Raw genomic sequence first — 8,040 nt, 5'->3', positions numbered from 1 at the left:
TGTGGCACTCGGGCTCAGTTGTGGCTCACAGGCTCTAGAGCGCAGGTTCAGTAGTTGTGGTGCACAGGCTTAGTTGCTCGCCGGCATGTGGGATCTTCCCGGACGAGGGCTTGAACCCGTGTCCCCTAGCATTGGCAGGCGGATTCTTAACCACTGCGCCACCAGGGAAGTGCCCCTGTGATTTGCTCTTAACTTTAGAGATTATCTAGTTATTAAAGGTACTGGTTGAGAAACTATGTTGTGATGAGCTTGGGTAAGGCAAAGGTCGCGTTATTCAATCTATTTTTCTGTATTTCCATTGTCTTGTGTCCCGCAAAGTGCCTAGCACATAGTAAGTATTCAATAAATGTTATTTAATTGGAAAGGGGCACTAGATAGATATATAAAGGAGTAATGGGTACAGAGAACCCTTGATTGTGTATTGTTTAAAGTATATTTCTTTTAAACCTCAGGTCAACTTTTTGAGACATTAGGATGGCTGTTTTTACACCTGGTGATCCAGTGGTTAGGACTGGGCGCTTTCAGTGGTGGGGCCGGTTCAGTCCCTGATGGGGGAATTAAGATCCCCCAAGCCTTGGGACCCGGCCAAAAAAACCAACCAACCAACCAAAGTACAAAAGAATTGCAGGCTCAGAGGAGGTGAGAGAACTTGTTCAGGGTCTAGGAAAGGTAAACAGCTGGGCATTGTTAGAGAAGCAAAGCTCACACCCTGGAGGGAATTCTTTGCTATGTGAAAAAGATCATGGGCTTTGTTATGTAGGGGATGGAGAGCTTTGAAGGGCCTTATGAAATAGTAAGGGAACCAATTAAAAGGTTTTCATTGCTGGCTTGGGCAAAACTTTAACTAAAATGGACCCATACAGAGATTAGCATGGCTCTCCTGCACAAGAATGACATGCAAATTCGTGAAGAGGTTCATGTTTTTAAGGAAATTTTTTCTTTTTTGCTTCTTATTTTATCTGTATCAAACCATTATGCCATACACCTTAAACTTACACAGTGCTGAATGTCAATTATATCTCAATAAAACTGGGTAAGAAAAAGGTTCTTGTGACAACCCATGTGAGAGATGAAAGTGGCCTGAGCAAGCTTGGTTAGTTGGGGTGGAGAGGAAGGTGCATTTTTGGATAAGCATTTAGATTTTTTTATAAGCTTATTTTATTTTTAAAATTTATTTATTTATTTATTTTTGGCTGCTTTGGGTCTTTGTTGCTGCGCGTGGGCTTTCTCTAGTTGTGGCGAGCGGGTGGCTTCTCGTTGCAGAGCACAGGCTTTAGGTGCCCTGGCTCAGTAGTTGTGGTGCATGGGCTTAGTTGCTCTGTGGCATGTGGGATCTTCCCGGACCAGGGCTCGAACCCTTGTCCCCTGCACTGGCAGGCGGATTCTTAACCACTGCGCCACCAGGGAAGTCCCAGCATTTAGATTTTAAATTATCTTCTAGAGAAAGTAACCTTTTGTCTAAAGATGTAATGAAGATGACTTGAATGAACAGATAGATAATGGTGCCATCAGCTGAAATAGAAAATGAGAGAGCAGGAGGAGGTATTTGAGGTATGAGGATGAATTTTATTTTGGATATATTAAGTTTGGTTGGTTGAGGCCAGCAATGAGGCCACTGCTTGAAGTGGGCAGTGTCTTTGATGTGCGGCAGCATGAACAGGTCTGGGGTTGGAAGGTCACTGGAGGCTCAAATCCGAACTCCCTCGGTTGAGTGATCCTGAACAAAATCTCTGTCACTGCATTTACTATGGTGTTTTGAAAGTCACCTTGACTGCATCTGTCTTTTCCCCCAGCCCTGTGCTGTCAGTTGCTGTCATTTAGCCACATGTGGCTATTGAGCTCTTGAAATGTGGCCAGTCCAAATTGAGATGTGCTCGGGGGAGGGATAAATTAGGAGTTTGGGGTTAACATATACACTACTATATATAAAGTAGATAAGCAAGAAGGACCTACTGTATAGCACAGGGAACTCTATTCAATATCTCGTAATAACCTATAATGGAAAAGAACATGAAAAAAAGGATATATGGGGCTTCCCTGGTGGCACAGTGGTTGAGAGTCCGCCTGCCGATGCAGGGGATGCGGGTTTGTGCCCCGGTCCGGGAAGATCCCACATGCCGCGGAGCGGCTAGGCCTGTGAGCCATGGCTGCTGAGCCTGCGCATCCGGAGCCTGTGCTCCGCAACTGGAGAGGCCACAACAGTGAGAGGCCCGCGTACCGGAAAAAAAAAAAAAAAAAAGGATATATGCTCATGTATAACTGAATCACTTTGCTGTACACCTAAAACTAACACAATGTTGTAAATCAACTACACTTCAATTTAAAAAAATATCCAAATTAAGATGTGCCGTAAGTGTAAAGTACAAACTGATTTTGAAGATGTTATCAAACAAAAAAAGACTGTAAGATATCTCTTTAATAATATTTTTATGTTGATTGCATGTTGAAGCGATATTTTGGATATGTTGGGTTCAATAAAAATATTCTAATAAATTTTAACTGTTTACTTTTTGAAAATGTGGTGACAGGAGAATATACAACTGCAAATGGCCCGTGTTATACTTCTGTTGGACAGCATCATCTGAGACTTCAAACCTGTTGGTGAAGGGTGACATCTGTGCCTCGTGCATCTTTTTATCCTCAGTGCCTAGAACAGTAGCGGGTGCATAGTAGGCACTAGGCAAGTATTTATGAATACATGAATGAAACCTATGAGTGAATGGAATGAATGAATGAATGACTCTCTAAAAGTAATAAACTTCCCTCAGCAGGATGTTCATTACATTGTATCTTTGACAATGTTGGATGTAAATGTGCAAAAAGGCTCAGGCTGTAAGTGTTTTGCTTGATTAGAGCTCCAACGAACCCCTAATGATCTTTGACTCAGACCCTAGCTGTAAAGTGGAAGGAGGTGTGAAGCTGGCAGTTGCAGTTCCTTAGGGAAGTGGGAACTGCCACCAAGAGGAAGGAGGTGATGTGTGGTGGGAATAGCAGGGCTTTGGAGTCACACAGACTTAGGTTTGAATTATGTTCCACCACTGGCTGTGTAACCTCTCTTTATTTTCTTAATTTCTCTGGGGCTTAGTTTGCATGGTGAAATGGGGATAAAAATACCTCTTAGGATTGTGTGTGACAATTAAACGAGATGACACATATTAACTTGCATACCTCTTAGGATTGTGTATGACAATTAAATGAGATGACATATATTAACTTGTAAACTGCTTGTCCCTTGGAGGTATTTCAGTAAATGTACATTCCCGCCTGTTCCCAGCCTGGACACATTCGTGGCACTGCAGAGTTTAAGCTAGTCATCAATCAGTCAAGTGTTCATTGAGTGCCTGCTCTGGGTTAGACACTATTCCAGGAACTGGAGTACAGCCGTGAGGCAAAACAGACGGAAATCCCTGCCCTCCTGCAGCTAACAGGTTAGCATGGGAGAAAGATAATAAACAGTAAGGAAAATGCATACTGTGTGAAATGATGATGGGTGTTATGGAGAAAAAGAAAGGAGGACAGGAGGTGTCAGGGAGGGCAGAATGGGGGTTGCAGTTTTAAATACAGTGGTTAGGAAGGCCTCGCTGACAAAGTGACAGTTGAGTACACTTGAAGGAATGAAGGAGAGAGCCAGTTGGAGAGGGGACATCAAGAAAAGGCTGCACAGCACAGAGCAGCAGGTGTCTGTCCTGTTGAGGGATCACAAGGAGATGGGTGTGTCTAGAGCAGCAGGAGTTAAGGCTGAGTAGAACTGGAGATGAGCTCAGCAGGGGATCTGGAGATAGATCATGTCTTGTAAACCACTGTAAAGATGTTGGGTTTTATTGCAGGTGAAATGGGAAGCTAGTGGGTTATATTGAGCAGAGAAGTAACACGATCTGATTAGGTTTTAACAGGATTGCTGTCACTCTGCCTGCTGTGTAGAGGGAGTGGGAGATGAGTTAGTTGGCTACTGTAAAAAGGAGAGAAATGAGGGCAGCTTGAGTGGTAACAGTGAAAGTAGTAATAACTGAAGGCTTATGGACCCCTAGGAGATCTGTGGATAGGCTCAGGGGTGTCCTTGAACCCCCTGAAATTTTATATAAATATTTGTGTGTAAGTGCATTTTTGGAGGGAGGGCTTCTACTGGAGTCTCAAAGCAGTTCCATGATCCAAATCAAGAAGGACCTTGGTAGCAAATATGCAGGATACCTCCTGGCTCTTCAAAGTCCCATGATTAAGTCCTTCCCTCAGACCTTGATCCTAAATCTTCCAGGGCACCGATCCTGTTTGAGAGTCAGAGCTTCTGCCACCCCCTTTAGGACTGCAGCATCCCTGACATCCGGTTTTCACTCATCAGGATTGTTAAGAAGAAAAAAAAAATCACAGGGAAATGGGTAGATTCTGTTCTTTTTTTACGCTACACACTGTGGAAGCTTGGAAGCCACAGGCAGTAATAGTGAAAAGCCTTCACACCTGCCTAGAGATGGTGTGGGGCACTCATGAGGCTAGTTTGCACTTGTTGGATTTCTTTTTAATAAGCTCTGGTCTATGAATCACATAAATTTCAGCACTGAGAGCTGATTTTACGGTTTGGTTTGCTTAATAGTCACACAATTAAAATAAGTTGTAAAAAACAGTGGTGGTGTTTGCCAAGATAAATATTTAAAAGGAAACAGCTGTAGGAAGATGTAATAATTCATATCAGCCCATGGCTCTTCATTCTCAATAAAGGCTATGGAGGTTGGCTTTTTTTTTTTTTTTTTTGGCTGCGCTGTGCGGCATGGGGGATCTTAGTTCCCCACCAGAGATCAGACCCATGCCCCCTGCAGTGGAAGGGTGGAGTCTTAACCAGTGAACCACTATGGAAGTCCCTGGAGGTTGGTTCTTAACCAGAGGGTTTTTTTTTTTGCCTCTCCTTTGAACATCTTTGTGCTGCAGCTGCCAGGTTGAAGTAGGACAGCTGAGAGGAGTCAGGTGTGCCTTTGGGAGTAGTTAATCCATGGCACAGAGATGGGGCTTCTGGGGCAGGGTTGAGGTCACAGATACAGAGTGAGGGTGACTCAAAGTTACTACCATCCTCCTTGAACTTTTGGTTGGATTTTCTAGTGTGAAGTCCTGGTGGTCATGTTTTTTAGGAGGTAAGTTAATAATTTTCAAAGGGAAAATTAATTTTACCAAGAGAGCCTATTTGGGGAGCAAACTTAAGTTTTGTGTCCTTAAACTTAAGTTTTGTGCCCTCCACGGGACTGATGACCGCTGGTTTTCCAGCTCTGGTGTGCAGCAGAGGTTGAAAACTGGGTTGAACGCTCCTCTCTTGTTCCTCGTGCCATTTCCTTTATACCAGGAGAGCCCCAAGCCCTCTTCTCTCCTTTTCTGGGAGGTTCTACTTCCTACTGAAGCCTTCTGACCAACAGCCCACTATAGTTTCCCTCTCCTGCCTTCAGCTCCTGTCTCGGTCTTGGTGATTGTAAAGGAAAAAACTCTACTGTTTCCGTTTACATTATACACAATACTCTCTGAATATTACTTAACTCTGACACCAGACATATGGGTTTTCCAAAACACCAAGCAATTCTGTGACACCAGCTGGGTGTCCTGCCATTTAATTCAATTCTGACGCTATCTACCTGGAGCTAGTGTCAGACCCCATCGGTTAAGTGCTCAGTCCAATGAGACTGCCCCCTCCCACCACTTCGGATGCCAGTCACAAATCCAGGTTGTTATCTGCGCTTCTGACTGACTGTAGATCAGAATTTCCCACCACCCCATCCTCAGGTTTCAATTAATTTGCTAGAGCAGCTGATAGAACTCAGGAAAACAATTCACTTACTGGATTCCTGGTTTATCATGAAAGAATATAACTCAGGAACAGACAGAAGAGATACATAGGGCAAGGTATGTGGGAAGGGGTGCAGAGCTTCCATGCTCTCTGGGCACACCACCCTCCAAGCACCTCCCTGTGTTCCCCAGCCTGAAAGCTCTCTAATGCCATCCTTTTTTGTTTGTTTTTGGTTTTTTTTGGTACGCGGGCCTCTCACCGCTGCGGCCTCTCCCGTTGCGGAGCACAGGCCCCGGACGCGCAGGCCCAGTGGCCACGGCTCACGGGCTCAGCCGCTCCGCGGCATGTGGGATCTTCCCGGACCGGGGCACGAACCCGTGTCCCCTGCATCGGCAGGCGGACTCTCAACCACTGCACCACCAGGGAAGCCCCCCTCTTTGGTTTTGATAGAGGCTTCATCACATAGGCATGATCGATTAAATCATGGCCCATTGATGATTGAACTCAGTCTCCAGTTCCCTCCCCTCCCTGGAGGTCTGGAGGTGAGGCTGAAAGTTCTAACCCTCTAATCAGTGGTTGGTTTCCCTTGTAAACAGCACCCATTCTTAGCGGCTTTCCGAAAATTACCTCATTAACATAAACTCAGGTGTGGTTGAAAGGGGCTTGTTTTGAATAACAAATGACGCCATTATCACTCTTCTGTCTCTAATCACTTAGTAAATTCCAAGGGTTTTAGGAGCTCTGTGCCAGAAACGGGGACAAAGGCCAAAATATATATTTCTTATTATAAATCACAATATCACAGTGACAGAGGTGAGAGGGTTCTTAGGGAATACCCAGACAACACAATACCCAGAGAAGGCTGGAGGAGTAAACTGACTAGGTAGATACCACATAGCTAGTAAGTGAGAGAAATCTGACCCTAGACTTTTGATCAAGGTCCTACCCAATTTTTCTTTTTTTTTAATTTTTATTGGAGTTTAGTTGATTTAAAATGTTGTGTTAGTTTCTGCTGTATAGCAAAGTGAACGAGTCATACATATATTATACATATATCCACTCTTTTTTAGATTCTTTTCCCATATAGGCCATTACAGAATATTGAGTAGAGTTCCGTGTGCTATACAGTAGGTCCTTATTAGTTATCTTTTTATATATATAGTAGTGTGTATATGTCAATCCCAATCTCCCAATTTATCCCTCCCCTCGCCCCTATTGGTAACCATAAATTATGTTTTTAAATTGGAGTATAATTGCTTTAAAATGTTGTGTTAGTTTCTGCTGTAGAACAGAGAATCAGCTATATGTATACATATATCCCCTCCCTGTTGAGCCTCCCTCCCCTCTCCCCATCCCACCCCTCTAGGTCATCACAGAGCACTGAGCTGATCTCCCTGTGCCATATACAGCATCTTCCCACTAGCTACCTATTTTACACATGGTAGTGTATATATGTCAATGCTACTCTCTCAATTTGTCCCGCCCTCCCCTTCCCCCCCGCCCCCCCCCACCGTGTCCACAGGTCTGTTCTCTATGTCTACATCTCTTTTCCTGCCCTGCAAATAGGTTCATCTGTACCATTTTTCTAGATGCCATATATATGCATTAATATATATTTATTTTTCTTTCGGACTTCACTCCGTATGACAGACTCTAGGTTCATTCACATCACTACAAATGCATGTTTGTTTTTTACGTCTGTCATTTGTACCATTTATTTATTTTTATTTTTTTAAACCCCACATTTATTTATTTTTGGCTGTGTTGGGTCTTTGTTTCTGTGCGAGGGCTTTCTCTAGTTGTGGCAAGTGGGGGCCACTCTTCATCGCGGTGCACGGGCCTCTCACTATCGCAGCCTTTCTTGTTGCGGAGCACAGGCTCCAAACGCGCAGGCTCAGTAGTTGTGGCTCACGGGCCTAGTTGCTCCGTGGCATGTAGGATCTTCCCAGACCCCACGGGCTCGAACCCGTGTCCCCTGCATTAGCAGGCAGATTCTCAACCATTGTGCCACCAGGGAAGCCCCCCATTTATTTATTTTTAAAATTTATTAATTCATTTATTTTTGGCTGCGTTGTGTCTTCGCTGCTGTGTGCGGCCTTTCTCTAGTTGTGGCGAGTGGGGGCTACTCTTCGTTGTGGTGCGCGGGCTTCTCATTGCAGTGGCTTCTCGTTGCGGAGCACGGGCTCTAGGCGTGCGGGCTTCAGTAGTTGTGGCACGTGGGCTCAGTAGTTGTGGTGCACGGGCTTAGTTGTCTGCAGCATGTGGGATCTTCCTGGACCAGG

At 44.6% G+C, this 8,040-nt stretch overlaps 1 non-coding gene across 1 annotated transcript; it reads left to right on the top strand.

Annotated features, from left to right (window-relative positions):
• Positions 1-813: 813 nt before the first annotated feature.
• LOC132512415 (U6 spliceosomal RNA) lies at positions 814-925 on the top strand. The gene has a single exon (XR_009538145.1). It is a non-coding gene; the product is annotated as a U6 spliceosomal RNA (small nuclear RNA).
• Positions 926-8,040: the final 7,115 nt, after the last annotated feature.

The sequence above is a fragment of the Lagenorhynchus albirostris genome, chromosome 20 (genome assembly GCF_949774975.1).
Source record: "Lagenorhynchus albirostris chromosome 20, mLagAlb1.1, whole genome shotgun sequence".
Taxonomy (NCBI): domain Eukaryota; kingdom Metazoa; phylum Chordata; class Mammalia; order Artiodactyla; family Delphinidae; genus Lagenorhynchus; species Lagenorhynchus albirostris.
The sequence above is the reverse complement of the archived record's forward strand: the minus strand, read 5'-3'. Positions and strand labels throughout refer to the sequence as shown.